The following is a 22,158-nucleotide window of genomic DNA, read 5'->3' on the forward strand; positions in this document are numbered from 1 at the left end:
AAGAATGAGATTTTCACTCTGCAGCGGAGTGTGCGCTGATATGAAACTTCCTGGCAGATTAAAACTGTGTGCCCGACCGAGACTCGAACTTGGGATCTTTGCCTTTCGCGGGCAAGTGCTCTATCAACTGAGCTACCGAAGCACAACTCACGCCCGGTACTCACAGCTTTATTTCTGCCAGTACCTCGTCTCCTACCTTCCAAACTTTACAGAAGCTCTCCTGCGAACCTTGCAGAACTAGCACTCCTGAAAGAAAGGATATAGCAGAGACATGGCTTAGCCACAGCCTGGGGGATGTTTCCAGAATGAGATTTTCACTCTGCAGCGCAGTGTGCGCTGATATGAAACTTCCTGGCAGATTAAAACTGTGTGCCCGACCGAGACTCGAACTCGGGACCTTTGCCTTTCACGGGCAAGTGCTCTACCAACTGAGCTACCGAAGCACGACTCACGTGAGTGCTTTCACACGTGGCTCTGCCTTTGATCGTGTACACCTTCCGGGTTACAGGACTGGAGTAGGTGGTGGTGGGAGGGTGCATGGGACAGGTTTTACACCGGGGGCGGTTACAAGGATAGGAGCCAGAGGGTAGGGAAGTTGGTTACGTGATTTACCAACTGACCTGCCTACACTGTGATGCATTCTATGTGGGAGTGACCAGCAACAAACTGTCCATTCGCATGAATGGACACAGGCAGACAGTGTTTGTTGGTAATGAGGATCACCCTGTGGCTAAACATGCCTTGGTGCACGGCCAGCACATCTTGGCACAGTGTTACACCGTCCGGGTTGTCTGGATACTTCCCACCAACACCAACCTATCCGAACTCCGGAGATGGGAACTTGCTCTTCAATATATCCTCTCTTCCCGTTACCCACCAGGCCTCAATCTCCGCGAATTTCAAGTTGCCGCCACTCATACCTCACCTGTCATTCAACAACATCTTTGCCTCTGCACTTCCACCTCGACTGACATCTCTGCCCAAACTCTTTGTCTTTAAATATGTCTGCTTGTGTCTGTATATGTGTGGATGGATATGTGTGTGTGTGCGAGTGTATACCCGTCCTTTTTTCCCCCAAGGTAAGTCTTTCCGCTCCCGGGATTGGAATGACTCCTTACCCTCTCCCTTAAAACCCACATCCTTTCGTCTTTCCCTCTCCTTCCATCTTTCCTGATGAGGCAACAGTTTGTTGCGAAAGCTTGAATTTTGTGTGTATGTTTGTGTTTGTTTGTGTGTCTATCGACCTGCCAGCGCTTTCGTTACTGAACTATCAGTTTAATAAGTCACGGCTGCAAAATACCTACGCGAATTTTGTACAGATGACCAGAAAGACGGGTGGATGCCAACCTCAGGGAAGATCAGTTTGGATTCCGTAGAAATGTTGGAACACGTGAGGCAATACTAACCTTACGACTTATCTTAGAAGAAAGATTAAGGAAACGCAAACCTACATTTCTAGCATTTGTAGACTTAGAGAAAGCTTTTGACACTGTTGGCTGGCATACTGTCTTTCAAATTCTGAAGGTGGTAGGGGTAAAATACCAGGAGTTAAAGGCTATTCACAATTTGTACAGAAACCAGATGGCAGTTATGAGTCAAGGGGTATGAAAGGGAAACAGTGGTTGAGTAGGGAGTGAGATAGGGGTGTAGCCTATCCCCAGTGTTTTCCAATCTGTATATTGAGCAAGCAGTAAAGGAAACAAAACAAAAAATGGAGTAGGAATTAATATCCATGGAGAAGAAATAAAAATTTTGAGGTTTGCCGATGACATTGTAATTCTGTCAGGGAGATCAAAGGACTTGGAAGAGCAGTTGAACAGAATGGACAGTGTTAAGATGAACATCAACATCAAGCATTTCTGAAGAAGAGAAATTTGTTAACATCGAGTATAGACTGAAGTGTCAGGAAGTCCTTTCTGAAAGTATTTCTATGGAGTGTAGCCATGTATGGAAGTGAAACATGGACGATAAGTAGTTTAGACAAGAAGAGAATAGAAGCTTGAAATGTGGTGCTACAGAAGAACGCTGAAGATTAGATGGTAGATCGTGTGTTTAATGAGGAGGTACTGAATAGAATGGGGTGGGGGGGGGGGGGGGGGAAGAGGAATTTGTGGCACAACTTGACTAGTAGAAGGGATCGGGTGGTAGGACATGTTCTGAGGCATCATGGGATCACCAATTTAGTACCGGAGGGATGGGCGGAGGGTAAAAATCACAGAGGGAGACCAAGAGATGAATGCACTAAGCAGATTCATAAGGATGTAGCTTGCAGTAGTTACTTGGAGATGAAGAAACATGCACAGGATAGAGTAGCATGGTGAGCTGCATCAAACCATTCTCTGGACTGAGGACCACAACAGCGACAAAGAAAGAAAAATTTTGGGGGGTTTTACATTTGCCCCTTTGAATGACTACACTACAGACTGTTCTGTGAGTAGTCATTCAGCTTATAAGTATAACAAAATTACAAGATTGGTATACACAAGAAAAAACTATATACAGTTTTACATGTTTTAAATAAACGTCTGACAAGTCATTATCAGTCAGTGGCACTGGAGTACACGACACGTTAATTTAATGTCGGAACAGTATCACTGTTCTAAGGATAGGAGGGTAGTTTACGTTAGTGACGTGTTTGCATGCTGGAGTGTGTCAGACGACTGCTAGAGTGACATCACAGGTAACTTCTATGACATCAACTGATCAATGATGACTGGCTGGGTGCTAGCTCTGTAAGTGCATATTCAGTCTGCTTACATGACATCGAATAGTTGCCTCGCACCTTAGTGTCTGCTTGCACACAGTCACCAATACTAACATTTCAGGATTCATGAAACAATCCTAGTACAATATTTTTTTCTTGAAAAGGATCCACTGCATGACACATACAACACTACAGTCCCATTTAGCTGTGGGCCTGGCTGCGGTTCACTTCACAAGAGGCCGTTTGGATGTGACACAGTGTGCTTGCGTTTTAAAGTTCCATCATCGAAGGCTGGTGTTGGTGACATGTCTTAAGGAGTCCTGTGCCTTGGAACTGATTGGCCTCCCTTATGTGTCACACTCAGAGGAGTCCTAGCTCTCCACATTGTAAGTGCACATTCATACTGGTTTTTTAATATTCTGCTAGGAACAAAGTTGTATACAAAGCACCATTCCTTCACTCGAGCACACTCATTAATCACTATTGTGACTCACTGTTATTTGTTTCGGGTTTATTTGCTTAAAAGTTCAAGTACCCTTGTACCATTCCTTTTGTTTATGATGGGCTTTCATATTTTCATATGCTATGTACAAGTCTCTTGCATTTATTTTCCTTAACCATCTAGGTATTCTTTTTTGTTGTTATTGGTATTAATGCCTTTTTTTTACAAAGGTTAAAATGTTAGGTTATCAGCTTTGTAATTTCAATAGGTTTTAAAGTCTGGATAAAAATGTTTATTCACCGCTAAAACCAAAATCGCAATAAATTATATACACTTAAAAGATGGGTTTGAGAAATGCCACTACTACACACCATTACCCAAGGTATATGAAGGTGAATTAGAGCAACTCATACTAAAGAAATAAATTAACTGTAAAACAGATTCAGTGTGTTAGTTAAATTGAGCTGAGACGACCTATACTGTGACAAAGCTCACATGAGCAGAACACTACTCCTTTTGTTACTTAATATTTTTCTTGCTAGTGTACCACTTGTTTCTACTGACTGAACAAGATAATGGATTCAGTACTTGCATGTCATCATGGTTTAATTTGGTTAGTTCAGAACATACAGTTAGTGTACCGGTGTCCAAATTTTCCTACATAAATATTGTTCTTCTAGTGGCATGTTGTCATTCTACAAAATTCAAAATCTAACCAGTTTCGTAAGCTTTTGTGGTTCTCCTCTCTCTGCACAAAGTGAGTGTCATTGTATTGTGTTGCCTTAGGCACACTGGATGTTCAGCAGTGCCTTGATCTGAGACGCACTTCTGTACTCAGAAAAATAAATCCTAAACATAAGTTGGTGCTATTGCACTTCTTCCGTAAACTAATATGTACATATGTATGTAGGTAGACAGAACTTCAACAAAGACTACTTCTATATCATTGAGACTTGTGTGTGTTGCGAATGTAGTGTTCACTCCATAGCAAAGCCAAGTCATCAGCTGCTTCAGTTTAGGTATTCCTTACTCATGGTAGTTGAGAAAGTTGCAGTTTCATGGGAATAGTGCAGCAGTTTAGGTACATTTAATCAGGTTTCACATATGTTTTCTATAACTCAGAGTTCAGCACTTTGAGTACTGTCAAGAATGATATCTCTCAAGTTATTCATTTACAGTGTTCTGTGCAGGTTGAAATTTCTTTAAATTTTTATGCAGAAATAAATCTTGGATTTTGTTGGTTGTAGGATTCACGAGTAGATGACAACCAGGATGTGGAATACATGTGAGGAAGTAAAGTCCTTCATAAAGTAATGCCCATTTGCTATTCTTGTGTTTGAGATACAAAGATTTTTGATAAGTTCTCAGTAAAACATAGTTTCCCTCTTCATAATTTTGTTTATATTTGATTCTTGTCATACTGTAATTTCTTTATGTGTGCTTGATGAGACCTTACTTTCTTTTCTTAGGATTCTGCATTTTGTGGAAGGAATCCACCCACTCATTGCTTTCACTAATGTTCAGCATCAAGTCTGCAGGAGTGTACTGTGTATCATGATAGGCAGATAATTCACTACCTGCTCAAATAAGTTGAGATATTCTACCCAGTGAGTCTGTTGACGATATGTATATGTCTGTATAAAACGATTAAACTCATGGAACACCCCTTCACATGGAATTCGTTGCAAGTTAAATCGGGATATTAAAATTGTTTGTTTGTTATCTTCTTGTAAAAAGTTCTCCATTTATATCCAATAAAGTAAGATACATTAGCGAGTAACAGCGTCTTGTGTTTTCCTACTATCGGAATGTCCTTTTGATAATTACAGCAGCTGTAGCTAACTTAGCAGCATATAGTTTTACAAATTTGATAAAAATGTCATACAGTGAAATGATATATTTTACACTTCCAAGGGTGGTAGGATATGGTCCTGCAACATCAAGGGCAGTACTTTCCAGTGGTTTATTACGCAAGATATGACGCAGTTACTTACTTGTTCTAGTGTTCCGGCATTTTCGGTTAGACCTTGTGGCAGTTTAGAAAATTGTTTTCCTGCTATGTGGATTATTTCAAATGAATATTCCTCTAAGGGCAATGCCCATCACGTTAGGCATGGATGTAATAATCTGCGTGACATCATGAACCTTAGAGCTCAGTGATCGTTATGTTTCTAGCATAAATGTAGTAACTGCATTTTTTGAATGCCCATACTATTGCTAATATTTCTAATTCTGTTGTTTAGTAGGAATGCTTCGGTGTGTGTACTCTTCACAAAGCTAATCATTTTTACTTCATACTTACCTTGTTCTTTATCAATTTGAAACAGACACAAGACCAAATTTGTACATGAGGCATCTGCAGTGACAGAAAAATATTTACTCATAAAGATGACATAGGATATCTGAATTAACTAATTTTTCCTTGATTGTGTTAAAATCATCTATATATTCCTGCATCCAGATCCTTAAGGTGTTTTTCTTAAGTAGAGTAAGTAATGCTTTGCTACTGAGTAACTGGTCAAGTACGAAACTATGGGAAAAAGGACCAAGAAACGCTTTTAACTGTTTCTTTGTACATGAAAATGGGAAATCCTTGATTGTGCTAATTTTATTACAGTCTGGTTGTATTCCTTGTGATGATATTACATGTCCTAAAAACTTGATCTTCTCTCTTGCTAATTTAGACTTGTGTAGGTTTGCTGTTACTCCTGCCTGTGAAAACTTCCCTAATGTTCCTTCTAGAATGTGTAGATGTTCTTTTCATGTACTTGTTGCTATCAGAACGTTGTCAACATACAGTGTTATACTTTCAAGTAGTTCTTGACCTAGTAGTGTGTCGAAAGTTGAGATGAGCACTCCAAAACTGACATTAAGTCCAAAAGACAGGATATGGAACTAATAACTCCTACTGCCAAAACTAACAGCTGTATATTTTTTAGATACTGGTGTTATTTTTATTTATCAGTAGGAATAGCTCCTGTGTCTAACATGAGATGAATGCTTCAATTCAGCTTGGTTACTGCTAGCAATGGACTACAATATGGTGATAGGGAAGGTCCAGTTGTGTTCTATTCAAGCATTTGTTTAATTTCAACCCTTACTGCTGCTCGATTTGACTGGGAATGAATTACATGTGGTGGTCCACGAGGTTCCATCGCTCTTCCCTGTCATTAAACTTTGAAAAGACCCACTACATGCAGTTCAGGACCCATAAGAGATTTCCTTCCAGCGTGTGTAAAACATATGAAGACATGCATATCGAAGAGGTTGGCAGTGTTAAATTTTTGGGATTACAACTTGACAATAAATTCAGTTGGGAAGTGCTTAAACAAGTCTGCATTTGCAGTGAGAGTGATGACAGATGTAGGAGATATAAATATTCTGTTTCATTCTATTATGTCATACGGGGTCAAACTGAGCAAACGTTTTTAGCATGCAAAAGTGTGTACTAAGACTCACTTGTGGTGTAAATTCAAGAACATTATGTAGAAACCTGTTCAAGGAACTTTGTATTCCAACCACTGCTTCTCAGTATAATTATTCCTTAATGAAATTTGTTGCAAGATATCACTATTTCCAACCAATAGCTCAATACGTCGTATCAACACTAGGAATAAGAAAAACCTACATAAAGACCTAAAATCACTTACCTTGGTCCAAATAGGGGTCCAGTATTCTGGAACACACATTTTCAGCAAATTGTCAGCAACCATTAAAAACGGTTTCAGATAAAGCACAGTTTAACAGGATTTGATAGGCAACTTCTTGTAGTCTGTAGATGAATATCTTAACAGGGACTGTTAGACCAGCTTAAGTAAAGATGTCTGCTAGATTTCAGCTTTGACAGCACTTGGTCACAACAGCCAAGATGAGGTATTTTGTGTATATAAATTTATTAAAAGTGCATAATTATGCTTCATTCTGACAGTATATTAATCCTGTAAATACTAGGAGTTCCAGTTTACTGTACGGTATTGTCCTATTTTGACAATATCATGATAAGTGATCAAGGTAGTGAGTATCGTATTCAGAGGTGTTATGTTATGCTTTCTGACTTGTTCCACACCCATGAGAATCATCTCGTTTTTGGGTCTATGGTATGAAAACCGACTCTAATCTAACCAGACGATCATGTAGGTGGTGTAACAAAATACGTCATGGGGACAAACTTCCATATTGTGAATATCAGTTTTAATAAGCTTTAAGGTCAAAATGGTAGGCTTATCGATCGCCATCCAGTAGAGCTTCATCATCAGGTATGTGGCAGGGCATATGTTACCTGGATTTACAATGGAGTCGAAGTTTGCGTGCGATGCTATAATTACAAAAATGTTTTATGCCTAAACATTATATTTTACACCTGACAATTCATTTACAATAATTAATTAATCCTGCAGTAATACATTATGATTTCACACTAGATTGTACATGTACATTTCACAATGATTTGTTTAACATAGCATTTTATTATTTAAACAGCTGGTCATCATAAAAGCAGATATTCTAATATACTGTCTTGATTTTTCCACTTTGTGATATTCTTTAATTTTCGTCCACTTTACAATATTACCTTTAAATTTATTCATACGCACTGTATGAACACTTTTTGGAAATTCAGCCGAGATTTATGTTACTGTCGTGCATCTACGCTAGTTGTACTATCCACAAGTCTGTTGCATAGTTTGTTGACGTGTGTCTCCTATGTAAGTCTTCAGTCAGTTTGGAAACCATCAAATGTTACTGACATAGTGCTCTGTTTGGTGTATTTGGACTGAACAATATGTATGCAGCTTTTGTATCATTTACCTGCAGTGTATATACCTTAAACCATACACTGCAAATGCTTGTTGTTGCTGCTGCATTATATTTCAAGCTGTTATCATGCTCAATTAGTGCAGTATCATATGCATATAACACTGTTCCACAAGCAAATCATATGGGCACATCATATATATATATATATATATATATATATATATATATATATATATATATATATATATATATATATATATAAAAAACAGAGGGAAACATTCCACGTGGAAAAAATATATCTAAAAAGAAAGAAAGTGATGAGACTTACCAAACAAAAGCGCTGGCAGGTCGATAGACACACAAACAAACACAAACATACACACAAAATTCTAGCTTTCGCAACAAACGGTTGCTTCGTCAGGAAAGAGGGAAGGAGAGGGAAAGATGAAAGGAAGTGGGTTTTAAGGGAGAGGGTAAGGAGTCATTCCAATCCCGGGAGCGGAAAGACTTACCTTAGGGGGAAAAAAGGAGGAAAAAAGGACGGGTTACACTCGCACACACACACATATCCATCCGCATATACACAGACACAAGCAGACATTTGCCTTTACAAATGTCTGCTTGTGTCTGTGTATATGCGGATGGATATGTGTGTGTGTGCGAGTGTAACCCGTCCTTTTTTCCTCCTTTTTTCCCCCTAAGGTAAGTCTTTCCGCTCCCGGGATTGGAATGACTCCTTACCCTCTCCCTTAAAACCCACTTCCTTTCATCTTTCCCTCTCCTTCCCTCTTTCCTGACGAAGCAACCGTTTGTTGCGAAAGCTAGAATTTTGTGTGTATGTTTGTGTTTGTTTGTGTGTCTATCGACCTGCCAGCGCTTTTGTTTGGTAAGTCTCATCACTTTCTTTCTTTATATATATATAAGGTGTCCAAGAACTGAGCCCTAAGGCACTTCCTTTGTGAATCATAGAGTGTTTGATTTTGATTGTCTACACACACGAGCTGCTTCCTGTCACATAGGTCTACCTTCAGTCCATTTCGTCCCTGGTTTCTTTGGGACAACATTCTCTGACTTCACACTCCACTTGTCTCTGTATATGTTTCTTTCTTCAGATTCTACTGGATCGATTTATACTTTTCTCTAGGTCATGTTTCATTTGTGTGATCCACAGTGTTATTGACTTGACCCCTTGTCTGTATATCAAAATTCTGTATCTTGTTGGTGATAGACTGCTGGTGTGCCCAAAAAACTTTAGCATTCTTATGCTGACATCTGCTGCTACGTCTGACATCTCCTCTGAGGTTTTCCTAGAGTGTAATTTGTATCTCTTTTCTGCCAGCTTTGGGATGAGAATGTTTCTCATGATTTTGCATTCTTCTTTCTGTATGCTTTCCAGATTGCTTTTCATATGAGTGTCAATCGTCAGTTGCATACATTATTTCAAGCTTGATTATTGTGTTGTATTCTCTGATATTTATGTGAATGGACATGTATTTCTTATTATATACCTCGAAACATTCCACATGGGGAAAATATATACAAAAAACAAAGATGCTGTGACTTACCAAATGAGAAAGCACTGGTAGATAGACACAATAAAAAACACACAAACACACACACAGGTTTCAAGCTTTCGCAACCCAAGGTTGCTTCATCAGGAAAGAGGGAAGGAGAGGGAAAGACTAAAGGATGTGGGTTTTAAGGGAGAGGGTAAGGAGTCATTCCAATCCCGGGAGCGGAAAGATTTACCTTAGGGGGGAAAAAAGGACAGGTATACACTCACCCGCACACACACACACACACACACACACACACACACACACACACATACAATTTTATCCTGCCTATATATACTCAATAATACGTAACTTACCTCCAAACCATAACCAAAAAAATTTTTATCGCTTTCAACACTACCACTGCTATAAAATCCACCATTCCCAGTTTACAAACATTTCTCGTGTAACCTCGTGAATACTATTTCACAGCTTCAGTTTCTTTCACCTATTAAACAACCATTTCGGCTAGTTCTAACAACTTTCATTTCATTTCCATTCCCGTTTTTCCCACATAACCGATCATTTTTTGGCAGCTTCCCACAGGATTTAACGCGAAATGTTCCCGAATTTCTCCACCCTTTAACGTGTTTTGGAGGTAACACAACTACCTAAACTTTTTACACAATGTTGTTTACCAACCTAAGTTCACCACAGGATCAACATAGCTCATCTTAAACCAACACTTTTTCGACTTTTTTCACACCAGAACTCCAGTTGCTTTCTAGTTCACCTTTATCTCTCCGCATATATTTTTATTTTCACTTTAGCCTCATGTTACACTTTCCACCTTCTAATACGAAGTCACCCTCACAACATCCCCACAACGACCCCATTAAATTTTATTTACATTCCCTCCGCGAACATGCCTTCGCCCTAGCCAGATTACGCTCCCATATTTTATTTACTCAGGCTTGTCTGACATTTGGCATCACCCCCAAAGGCCTCACACTTAAAGTTCCCATCTCTGGCTGGAACCCTTCTTTCCATCAGTCCCTATACCAGTTCCAAAGTGAACAAATGAACACACCCGTCAACTCCTATCCCTAATCAAAGTCCTCAATCTTTCCCTCATCCACACCGTCTGTTCAGAGCATCCTCCTACAGGCCAACCGCAAATTAGAACAGCATGCCACCCTCCACCTCAAAAAACTATCCAATCTCCTGGTTTCCCACCTCCAGAAAGGCAACTCACTCATCCTCCACAACCTTTCCAACAAACCTCAACCTCCTCTCATTACACACAGACCCAGTCTCTCCCATCTAATCAATCTCCCACCGCCGGCCGAAGTGGCCGCGCGGTTCTGGCGCTGCAGTCTGGAACCGCGAGACCGCTACGGTCGCAGGTTCGAATCCTGCCTCGGGCATGGATGTGTGTGATGTCCTTAGGTTAGTTAGGTTTAACTAGTTCTGAGTTCTAGGGGACTAATGACCTCAGCAGTTGAGTCCCATAGTGCTCAGAGCCATTTGAACCAATCTCCCACCTCCAGCTCCACTCCCCCAAAAACCTCAAAATTCTAGTCAACACAATCTGGAACCACAACACCCCAGTTCAGTAGTTAACCTTTCCTCCAAATCTCTCTCCCAATCCGAAACCACCTCTGTCCTATCCAAAGGCCTCACCTTCAGCCCTAATCCCAGATTCAACCAAACAGCCCTCGTCAAAGATTTACTGACCTACACTCGTAGTTTCTGCTGGAAACATCACTTTGCCACAAAAAAAAAAAAAAAAAAAAAAAAAAAAAAAAAAAAAAAATCCTAATCCTCACTATCCAAATTTAATCCTGCCTGGAACAGTTCCATCCTCCATCACAAAGGACCCACCTCCTCTTCCTCAAAATCACCCTCTCCAAACCTTCCAGGAATTTCTCACTTCCAGCCTTGCCTCTCAATCTTTCTTGAAAAACCTTGATCCTACTCCCAACATCACCACAGCTGAAGCCCAGGCTATCCGTGATCTGAAGGCTGACCGATCCATCATCATTCTTCCAGCTGACAAGGGTTCCACGACCGTGGTACTTGATCATCGTGAGTATGTGGCTGAGCGACTGCGTCAGCTTTCAGACAACACTACATACAAAGTTTGCCAAGGCAATCCCATTCCTGAAGTCCAGGCGGAGCTTCAAGGAATCCTCAGAACCTTAGGCCCCCTACAAAACCTTTCACCTGACTCCAGCAACCTCCTGACCCCACTGTCACCCCACACCCCTACCTTCTACCTACTTCCTAAAATTCACAAACCCAAACATCCCGGCCGCCCCATTGTAGCTGGTTACCAAGCCCCCACAGAACTTATCTCTGCCTACGTAGATCAACACCTTCAACCCATTACATGCAGTCTCCCATCCTTCATCAAAGACACCAACCACTTTCTTGAATGCCTGGAATCCTTACCCAGTCTGTTACCCCTGGAAACCATCCTTGTAACCATTGATGCCACTTCCTTATACACAAATATCCCGCACGTCCAGGGCCTTGCTGCGATGGAGCATTTCCTTTCATGCCGATCACCTGCCACCCTACCTAAAATCTCTTTCCTCATTACCTTAGCCAGCTTCATCCTAACTCGCAACTTCTTCACTTTTGAAGCCCAGACATACCAACAATTAAAGAAAACAGCCATGGGCACGAGGATGGCCCCCTCGTACGCCAACCTATTTATGGGTCGCTTAGAGGAAGCCTTCTTGGTTACCCAGGCCTGCCAACCCAAAGTTTGGTACAGATTTATTTATGAAATCATGATCTGGACTCACAGTGAAGAAGAACTCCAGAATTTCCTCTCCAACCTCAACTCCTTTGGTTCCATCAGATTCACCTGCTCCTACTCCAAATCCCATGCCACTTTCCTCAACGTTGACCTTCATCTGTCCAATGGCCAGCTTCACACATCCGTCCACATCAAACCCACCAACAAGCAACAGTACCTCCACTATGACAGCTGCCACCCATCAAACGGTCCCTTCCCTACAGCTTAGGTCTTCGTGGCAAACGAATCTGCTCCAGTCCTGAATCCCTGAACCATTACACCAATAACCTGAAAACAGCTTTCGCATCCCGCAACTACCCTCCCGACCTGGTACAGAAGCAAATAACCAGAGCCACTTCCTCATCCCCTCAAACCCAGAACCTCCTACAGAAGAACCCCAAAAGTGCCCCACTTGTGACAGGATACTTTTGGGACTGGATCAGACTCTGAATGTGGCTCTCCAGCAGGGATACGACTTCCTCAAATCCTGCCCTGAAATGAGATCCATCCTTCTTGAAATCCTCCCCACTCCACCAAGAGTGTCTTTCCACCGTCCACCTAACCTTCGTAACCTCTTGGTTCATCCCTATGAAATCCCCAAACCACCTTCCCTACCCTCCGGCTCCTACCCTTGTAACCGCCTCCAGTGTAAAACCTGTCCCCTGCACCCTCCCACCACCACCCACTTGTCCTGTAACCCGGAAGGTGTACACGATCAAAGGCAGAGCCACGTGTGAAAGCACCCACGTGATTTACCAACTGACCTGCCTGCACTGTGAAGCCTTCCATGTGGGAATGACCAGCAACAAACTGTCCATTCGCATGAACAGACACAGGCAGACTGTGTTTGTTGGTAATGAGGATCACCCTGTGGCTATACATGCCTTGGTGCACGGCCAGCACATCTTGGCACAGTGTTACACTGCCCGGGTTATCTGGATACTTTCCACTGACACCAACCTATCATAACTCTGGAGATGGGAACTTGCCCTTCAATATATTCTCTCTTCCCATTACCCACCAGGCCTCAACCTCCGCTAATTTCAAGTTGCCGCCCCCTGTACATCACTTGTCATTCAACAACACTTTGCTCCTGTACTTCCGCCTCGACTGACATCTCTACCCGACCTCTTTGCCTTTACATTTGTCTGCCTGTGTCTGTATGTGTGTGGATGGATATGTGTGTGTGTACGAGTGTATACATGTCCTTTTTTCCCCCTAAGGTAAGTCTTTCCGCTCCCGGGATTGGAATGACTGCTTACCCTCTCCCTGAAAACCCACATCCTTTCGTCTTTCCCTCTCCTTCCCTCTTTCCTGATGAAGCAACCTTGGGTTGCGAAAGCTTGAAATTTGTGTGTGTGTTTGTGTGTTTTTTAGTGTGTCTATCTACCAGCGCTTTCTTGTTTGGTAAGTCACAGCATCTTTGTTTTTTATATTATTATATACTTCTTGTGTCTCCTTCTTTAGGTTTGAGGATTTCACCCAGATACATGAATTGTGCAACTCCATTTATCTTGCTGTATTTTGTGTTTAATTTGTGTATGTTTAGTTTTGAGGAAAAAATTCAAACTTCTGGTAAAAGCCTTGCAGGCCAACTTTTCTGTGCATTCTTTTAGAATTTGTACTTGATTGGTTGCTGTTGCTTTGTTAGCAGAGAATAATGTCAGTCATCTGTGAAAACTGTGTTTGAGATTTCTATTTTGACCCAGGAGTATCCTAATCGTGTTGATTCCAGTGCACTTGGATTTTCAGTTCTTTTTACCATTCCCTCATTACTTTGTCCAGGACTAGGCTGAACAAAACGGGTAATCCATCGCCTTGGCGTACTTCAGCTTTGATCATTAGGGGATCAGATATTTCAACCATAAATTTGACTTCCAATGTTGTGTCAGCCAATGTCTGTTTGATTAAGCATAGTGTTTTAGAGTCAAGTCCCTATTTGCCTAAGATGTTGAACATGGGTTGTCGGTCAGCAGAAACATATGCTTTCTTTAAATCTATGAATGTGCAAATCAGTGGAGCATTCCTGGTGGCCCTATTTTCCAATTGTTTTCAGATTGAAGATTTGTTCTGTGCATAATTCACGAGTGTGGAATCCTGCCTGATATTCACCAGTTTTTTGTTCTATCTTTTCTTGTGTTCTATGGAATAAGCATGCTGAGAAAATTGCAGCAGTGAGATTCCTCTGTACGTGTTAACAATTGTCCTGTCTCCTTTTCTGTACAGAGGATCGATAAGTGCACATTTCCAATTGCCAGAAAGTTTTTCTGTTTGCCAGGTGATTGTGATTACTGTTTGAGTACCTATAGAGACTTTAGTCCAAAGTCTTTCAGTACCAGTACTGAAATTCTGCTATGATGCCATCTTCACTGGATGTCTTGTTGTTTTCTGGGTTCAAGTATATGTCTGTGTATCTATTCTCATGTTGATGGGAGTGATTGTAGGTGCAGTTCTGTATTGGAATTCTTGTTTCAAGTTCACAGCAGTTAAGATTAGATAAATTACTTGCCACTACCTGACAATTCTTTTGATTGGTTAGTGTGAGGTTTCTATCTTGTTTTTTGTAGCAGAAATTCTGAAGTGTGTACACTCAGATCTATGTTGTGAAAGTACTGTACAATTATCTCGTGTTGTGGTTCCATAAGTTTTTCTCTATAGCATCCATTTACTCCTTCATGTACTTTCTCTTGGTTTGCCTAATGAGGTTTGCAGCCTGTTTTCTGGATGTGTCAGATTATGTTTCTGTATTTCTGGAAAGCTTGTTTGCATCTTTCTGCTACCTTTTCATATCCTGGCCCAAACATTGGTGTTTAATATTCTTTTCTCATTGTATTAGTTCTTTTGCTGTTTTGTGGTCTTTCTGTGAAAATCTTCCAATGAATTTGCTTCTTATCTTCCCCTTGCTGTTTTATATTGGTTTTGATGAACTTTTTGTGTCAAACTTTTCTGTATGTATTCTTTTCCAATGAATTTTCTTCATTGTAAATCTCAGTTCAGTTAGGTAGTGGTCAGAGTCAACATTCGCACCTCTGACAACTTGAATGTCAGAGATAGGAAATCATGCATGGTCTAGTTGATTTTCTCCCACCTGTTGTATAGATTACTACACATTTTCTATTTCATGGATATTTTCTCAGAGATGTTGATATAATCTTCTGGTTGCTCTGCTGGCGTACTGTGATGAGTCTCATACCACTGTGTATTTGTGGGTGGTGTCATTTTTCTCTGATGATATGTTCATTGAAATCACGTTTTTCATTTTAGGGGATCTTGGTCATCACTGTCTAAATTTTGCCCAGAATTTCTCTGTTGATTTGAGGTCTTTTCTGCTATTCTCATTTGTGGTGCTGTGTACATTTATCATGGTGTATTTCATGTTTACACACTATAAGCGCATTTCATCAACCTGTTGTACACAGGAGTGACTTCTCCAATTGAACTGATTACATTTACCATGAGGGCCGTGCTTAGAAGTGGAGTACTCTTGGTGACTCGTTTTTCTGTCTTGAAGGTACAATAGCGTGTATCTGTAACATATTGTGTCTTTGTCTGTTGTGTATGGTATAATTATCTTTTGTTTATCGAGCATTGATATTAGGTTGTGTAGTTTTCCTGGTTGGATCAGTGTGTTTATGTTGAAAGTTTCCAAAATTGCAGAAATTTTGTGTCAAAGTTCGCCACGAAATTTCGAATTAATATACAAGTTTTGTGTGGAAGTTTGCCACCAGCTTTGTATTTCTATCCTTGCTGGATGGCACATCTCATTTTTAATCTTTTCTCTATCTTCCTTTCATCTAACAATGGAAAATCCAGGATGGAATGTGTTGCTACTCACCATATAGCGGAGATGCTGAGTCGCTAAAGTCACAATAAAAAGATTCACACAATTAAAGCTTTTGGCCATTAAGGCCTTTGTCAGCAGTACACACACACACACACACACACACACACTCAAACGCAACTTGCACACACATCTGCAGTCTCAGAGAGCTGAGACCACACTGCAGTGTGTGTGTGTATGTGTGTCTACTGCCTTAATGGCCGAAAGCTTTAATTGTGTGGATCTTTTTATTGTGCCTGTCGCGACTCAGCATTTCCTTTAATCTAAGTAGCACTGGTCACTTTAAACACACAGGAACAGGTCAGATGTGGGTAAAAAAGATCTCTTACGTGTGTGTATTCCATTACCCAAGATTTCCTGTCTTTCGTTTGCCTTCCCCGTAACTACATATCTCGCCTTTCATTGTCCTGACACAAGCTAGTGGATAACTGAAAGTTCCATGGGCTGATGGCCAGACAATCGTCTTAGACCAACCAACATGCAGTGATTCAGCTGTAAACAGGGCCAGTGCGGGGAGGGGGATGGAGCCACTGCTCAGTGAGGTGGAACCTCATAAAATCTAGTGTCTTAGTGGAAATTAGACACACCAAGTGCTGGAGCTGATAACATTCGCTGCAGTTTTCAAAATAGCAAAGTTTACTAGTGGTAGTGTTACCAACTCAATTTCCACCATGCACGTATGCAACACTTGAAATGTACCTACGTCAGTCTGAAAGTCCCTACAGATGCGAAAAACTTTATAATAAGGAAAAAAAGATAAATGTCAGCAGGTTATGGCGTAACTGTTACTATACAGAAAAATTAAACACCTCTAGCAGTATCACTGAGAAAAACACCTTTTAACAAATAAATAAAAAAAATATGAACTACCCGTCACGTGCCATAGTCTTTTGAACCCAGGTATTGTGATTAAGTGGAGTTTACATGTGCAAAGATGCATGGAATCCTCCGTCCACCACTCCCTCTACGTTGGATCTGCTTTTTACTTATTGTTTGGCCTGACTTGACGATTTCGCTAGTGCTGCCAGGCGCGGAGAAAATCAGCACTACTTGAAAGATATTAATTTGTATCCAAGTGTTGCCAATGTCAAGCTGCCCCTAGATGCGAAGTATTGCGAAAGGATTGTGTCCACTAGTAACTTCTGTAAGCAGCCCCGGATCTACGATATTTCCGAACCGGGGCGAAAACTTGATTTCTAAGGAGCTTTACATATAAAGGATATACTGTATGTTCGAGGAAATGTAAGACATGTTATTTGGTCTTAACTGTACCAAAGTTCAGGGTCACACCTCTTCACACAGCACTCTTCTATCGCACGTCACTATAGTTCGCTCTGTGGAATTCAAATGTGTGTATTTTGTAATGGAAGCCATCAAACCTATATTCAGGACAGTGGAAATTAAAGTGTCCTGTGGTGCTTCTCCTGCTCCCAGTCGGCCGGTTTGACATCCTACCCAGCGTTTAAAAAATTCACAATTAATACTGGTTGGGTTTATTTGTAACCGGGAGAATAAGAACTCTTAGAAGATTTGCGCCCTTTATTGCCTATTAACTAATAACTGCCTCTTTTATGTGACATAACATTAAATATAGGAAACATAAAACCAGTAAAGATAAGAGACAAGCAAGACAGTGCACATTTCTTCAAACCTTAGGTCCTAGCATTGGCCACCATGACTTGACGATTTCGCTAGTGCTGCCAGAAGCGGAGAAAATCAGCACAACTTGAAAGATATTCATTTGTCTCCAAGTGCTGCCAATGTCAAGCTGCCCCTAGCTTGCTACAACTTCATATGGCTGCTTTCCTTTCTACAAATGAATCTATTACCTCACCAAAGATAGTTAAACGTTTTTCTACAAGAGAAATCAAAATGTCGTTAAATGCTGAAAAAGCTGTTTAACACGAATAGTTCCCAAGACTGGTGCGGTTCTTTACTGTCTGCTAGATGAACGAAATAGGCGTTTCTAATATTGCAGCAGTTGTAACACATGCCAAAAAAGCAAGACTCTTTTGGCACAAATGGTCATTTTTATGAACCTCATTTACATAAATAACACAACAGAGTATAATTCACGAAGTACCAACATCAAATACAAGCAAAAAGATTTATGTTAGGAAGTAGTTTCACATTTCATTCATGCGCTCCAGTTTCTCAAGCTTGAGATCGAAAAGTAGTAGTACGAAATCTTTATATACATTTGGAATCGTCATATTCGTCCATATGATTTGTGTGATGTCCCTGTTTCTTCTCTTTCTGCGTTCTAACAAACAAACTTGTAATCACCAATTCTGTAACTATTCCTGTCATTGTCAAAACTTAAGTCTCCAGTTAACTTCACTAACCCTACCATAATGTGGGGACACGGCCGTTCCCTACAGCCAGCGCGCCAATCGTCAGCTTATCGTGGACAAACAGTACATTGCTGTTCGTCTTGCCACACGCATCTAAATTAATGTTGTCTGCTTTGTCTTTAACTTTATTTTAGTTTTCCATGCATTTCCTTTTCTTTCTCCATGTTGAAGCCATCATCAGTAGATATTAAAACAAAGATCATACGGAAAAAAGGCTATCAAACTTTTATTTTGCAGCTGCAGTGCACTGCACGAACTGTTTATCCAGTTTCGTTGTATTTCAAATTGTTTGCATTTCAACAACTTTATTTACAATTTAACTTTTATTTTTCGCTACAATAAATGATAGTGCTTTCAAAATTACTTGTTTTGAACCATAAATCGTGGTCGTGGCATGTGGGAAAGCACGCCTTGCCGATATCCGACCGTAGCTGTTCATTTCCCTTGTGTACTATGGACAAACTACATAGACACTGGCAACTTATACACTTTTTTTCCATAAAATAAAGCATTTATATGTAAGTCATCGCTGTCGTATGACGTTCCAATTTGCACAGCAGAAGCACCAACAATGCAGTGCTCAGCTGTCTCGAAGCTGCCACTCCGTCTCCACAACGGTGCTGCGTACAATTTCTTCTGGTTGCCACCAGCCGATGAATAGCAGTTCCAATATGGGGAAACAATATTCGCTTGCTTTGCTTGTTAATGGGCAACTAATACGTCAGTGGTGAGTGAAGTGTCATGTGGTGGTCGAACTGTGCTTTTTGTCGCTGATAAAGGTTTGTAAGTGCCGTGTTTGTTAGAAACGTATTTCATTTGCCGCAAACAATTTCTTTTTAATCTACAGTATAACCTCGTTAGCGTGAACTCGCATAAGACGAACTCACGGTTAACGCGAAAAAAATATTGGTCCCACCAGGAATACATTAGTTTTCATGGTATGTTTTATCGGTTAACACGAATTTCACTTAAGGCGAATTACGAACTCTGTTTCAGTTCCTAGTGTAATTAAATTTCACTGTAACACAAACTTCCGACCTTAGAGTATTCTAAAGCGTCATTTTTTCCCCAAATGAATGTAGGAAATGTAGCTACAAAGGAAAAGTCCACCAATCTTTTTCTTTTCACTATCTTATTTATTCCGATAAATTCTATAACCTAAACACACAACTTCTATAACCTACAACAATAACACGTGAGAAATTCCACCCAGTGGGCATGGCTTTACATTGGTGAATCTCTATCTTATGGTCTCGTAATTATTTAACGCTACAGTGCACTTTCTGGATAGGATGGTGGATCTTTTATTATTTCTCACACTTCGACTCTCACAATCATCATCACGAAACTTTCCTCCAGACCGAGCGGTACCGAAGGAACAGGCATAACCCACTAATCTTTTGAAACTACCTTGCTACTCTCCCATGCAAACCACACATACCCAAATTACATGACATACACCACACTGCAATAAGAAATATAGAACACTAAATAGTCACAACACTCTTTCAGCTTTCCCACTTCAATTAATATTTATCCCAGTTTCACACGACACTGCCCCACTTCGTAATTCTACTTTCCTACTATGAACTCTGGAGATATATGCACGTCTTCCTGTGCAATGCAAGCCAAGTGGCGTTGCTGGATAGACGGCCGACTCACCTTGCTTCTCTCTCAGAGTTTGAATCTAGCATCACACGGAATCATATCACGCAAAGTAGCATTAAGAATGTATTCATCACACACGCGAGTCCTCAACTGATACCATGGACGTGTACCTCTCTTTATCTTTTGTCTCATACACGGTTTGAGACTCACACAGTACTCACCACGTGGAAGTACTCGTCTCAAATTTCAAGTCCTGCACACGCCATTTCTTAAATATTTCAACTTATGGTACACACGCTACTTCTTAAATATCTCAACTTATTGTACACACGCTAGTAATTCAGCTTAACTTAATCACACGGGCATATTTCGACTTATTGCTACACGTGGTTTCATTGTGACCGTTGGTCACTTCCGAAGATTACTACAATCCCATTAATATCACCTGCCTGACATTTAATTCTCCCCACAAAAGTTCCTGAAATAGAGAAATTATTATTTCAAACTACTCTTAAATATTCCACATGCATACCATGTCTCCAATCTTTTGTCTTTACGGAGCACAACTAAAACAGGTCTTAACAGCACAAGATCCAGCGGCAGAGTGCTGAAACATAGCCATTCTCCAGGTCATCTCGCACCTCTGTCGAGGTGGGGGAAGACCATGCTACCGTATTGGTCAGCCACATTTCAGGCGCTCAAAGCTCAGGTAAATTTCACCTCTTTGGTCCCACCAAAGGTGGCCAAAGGATCGTCTCAAAGATGATGATATATTCACATTCACTATCTGCGGTTAGCAGACGACCATACATTCATTCATTTCACAGATCTCACCAAACTGGATGTAGGGATTTATTTTGTGGGAGTGCACATGTGATCAATTAAATAAATAAATTGTCATTCTTTCCCACACTGGTATCCGGCTTCGCTGTATTAATTAAAATTGAGTTATTATTGGAAAAAAATATGTTGTTCTGACAAAAATAATGAAGTATGTTGTACCTATTTTCAATGTCGGGCAGTACTGTACCCTTTCACCACCGGCTACCCATGCAGAAAAAAATGGCACGGTACTATCCTTGCAATGCGAGGGTAGTTCCGAACATTTTTTTAAGAAAACTGTATTAGAACAAACGTAGCAAGTCATCAAAATAACCAGGAGGAGACCTTAGCCCCTGGTGACCTCAAATAGACGACCAAATTCTGTTACTTTACCAAATTATTGACACAGTTGTTGCATTATTGTACTCTCCACAATCCGGAGTAACGTACACATACAAATTTACAACAATCCACATGACAAATAAAACATTACATCATACAAATAAAAAATAATGGTGAGATAAAAATTTGCTTAGTTACCGGGATCTCCGTTATTTTTAGGAGTAATCCAAACTTCACTAATTCTATGACAAATAAGAAAAATACTAATTGTACTCATGAAATTTTAAATAGCTCACCGTCCAAACACAGAACAAGTAATCTGACATTCATAAATTGCGTTGTAATAATGTTTACATGGCAATGTCTAAATACAAAACAAAATCAACAAAAGAAAAAAATTTCGTACACTAGTTACACGTAGAAGTCAGGCTCCATACCATTACTCTAAAATATACATCAAACCTACAGAGAAATAAAACTGAGAAGAAAAACAATGAAATATACCACAAGTTACATACTGGTTATATAATATAGTTCATCTAAGACATCATGTCATACCTAATTAACTAACATCACTTAAGCAATTGCCACAAGTACTCGACTGTGAGTTTAACCTTATCCTTGTCGACCAGTACAAATACCTGATGCTGAGCTAGTCAGTCCATCAACTTTGATCAATACATGCAGTAAATAGTTTAGCAATAAGTGCTTGAAACCACCAGTAGCTCTCGTATCTTACTCTACTGCTCATTTCTCTGTTGTTACACATTTGGACGACAAGAACTTGCATTTCGACTAGCCTTCGTTACACTTTAATGTGAAATATCACCACTGTGATAATGAAAATAAGTGGCTTCAGTCAACACACCAACAAGATCATTACTGTCCACGACATCAAAATGCATCAGTTAATTCCGATATTTGTTGTGCAATGGAAACTCTTGTCCCCTGTGACAACCTTACTGACCAATGCAACAAGAGCCGCTAC

The 22,158-nt window shown here is 40.4% G+C and overlaps 1 non-coding gene across 1 annotated transcript; it reads right to left on the minus strand.

Moving 5' to 3' along the window:
• Window positions 1-369: 369 nt before the first annotated feature.
• On the minus strand, window positions 370-444 carry Trnas-uga (transfer RNA serine (anticodon UGA)). The gene has a single exon. It is a non-coding gene; the product is annotated as a tRNA-Ser (tRNA).
• Between the last annotated feature and the right edge of the window lie 21,714 nt (window positions 445-22,158).

This window comes from Schistocerca nitens, chromosome 9 (genome assembly GCF_023898315.1).
Source record: "Schistocerca nitens isolate TAMUIC-IGC-003100 chromosome 9, iqSchNite1.1, whole genome shotgun sequence".
In the NCBI taxonomy this organism is placed as follows: domain Eukaryota; kingdom Metazoa; phylum Arthropoda; class Insecta; order Orthoptera; family Acrididae; genus Schistocerca; species Schistocerca nitens.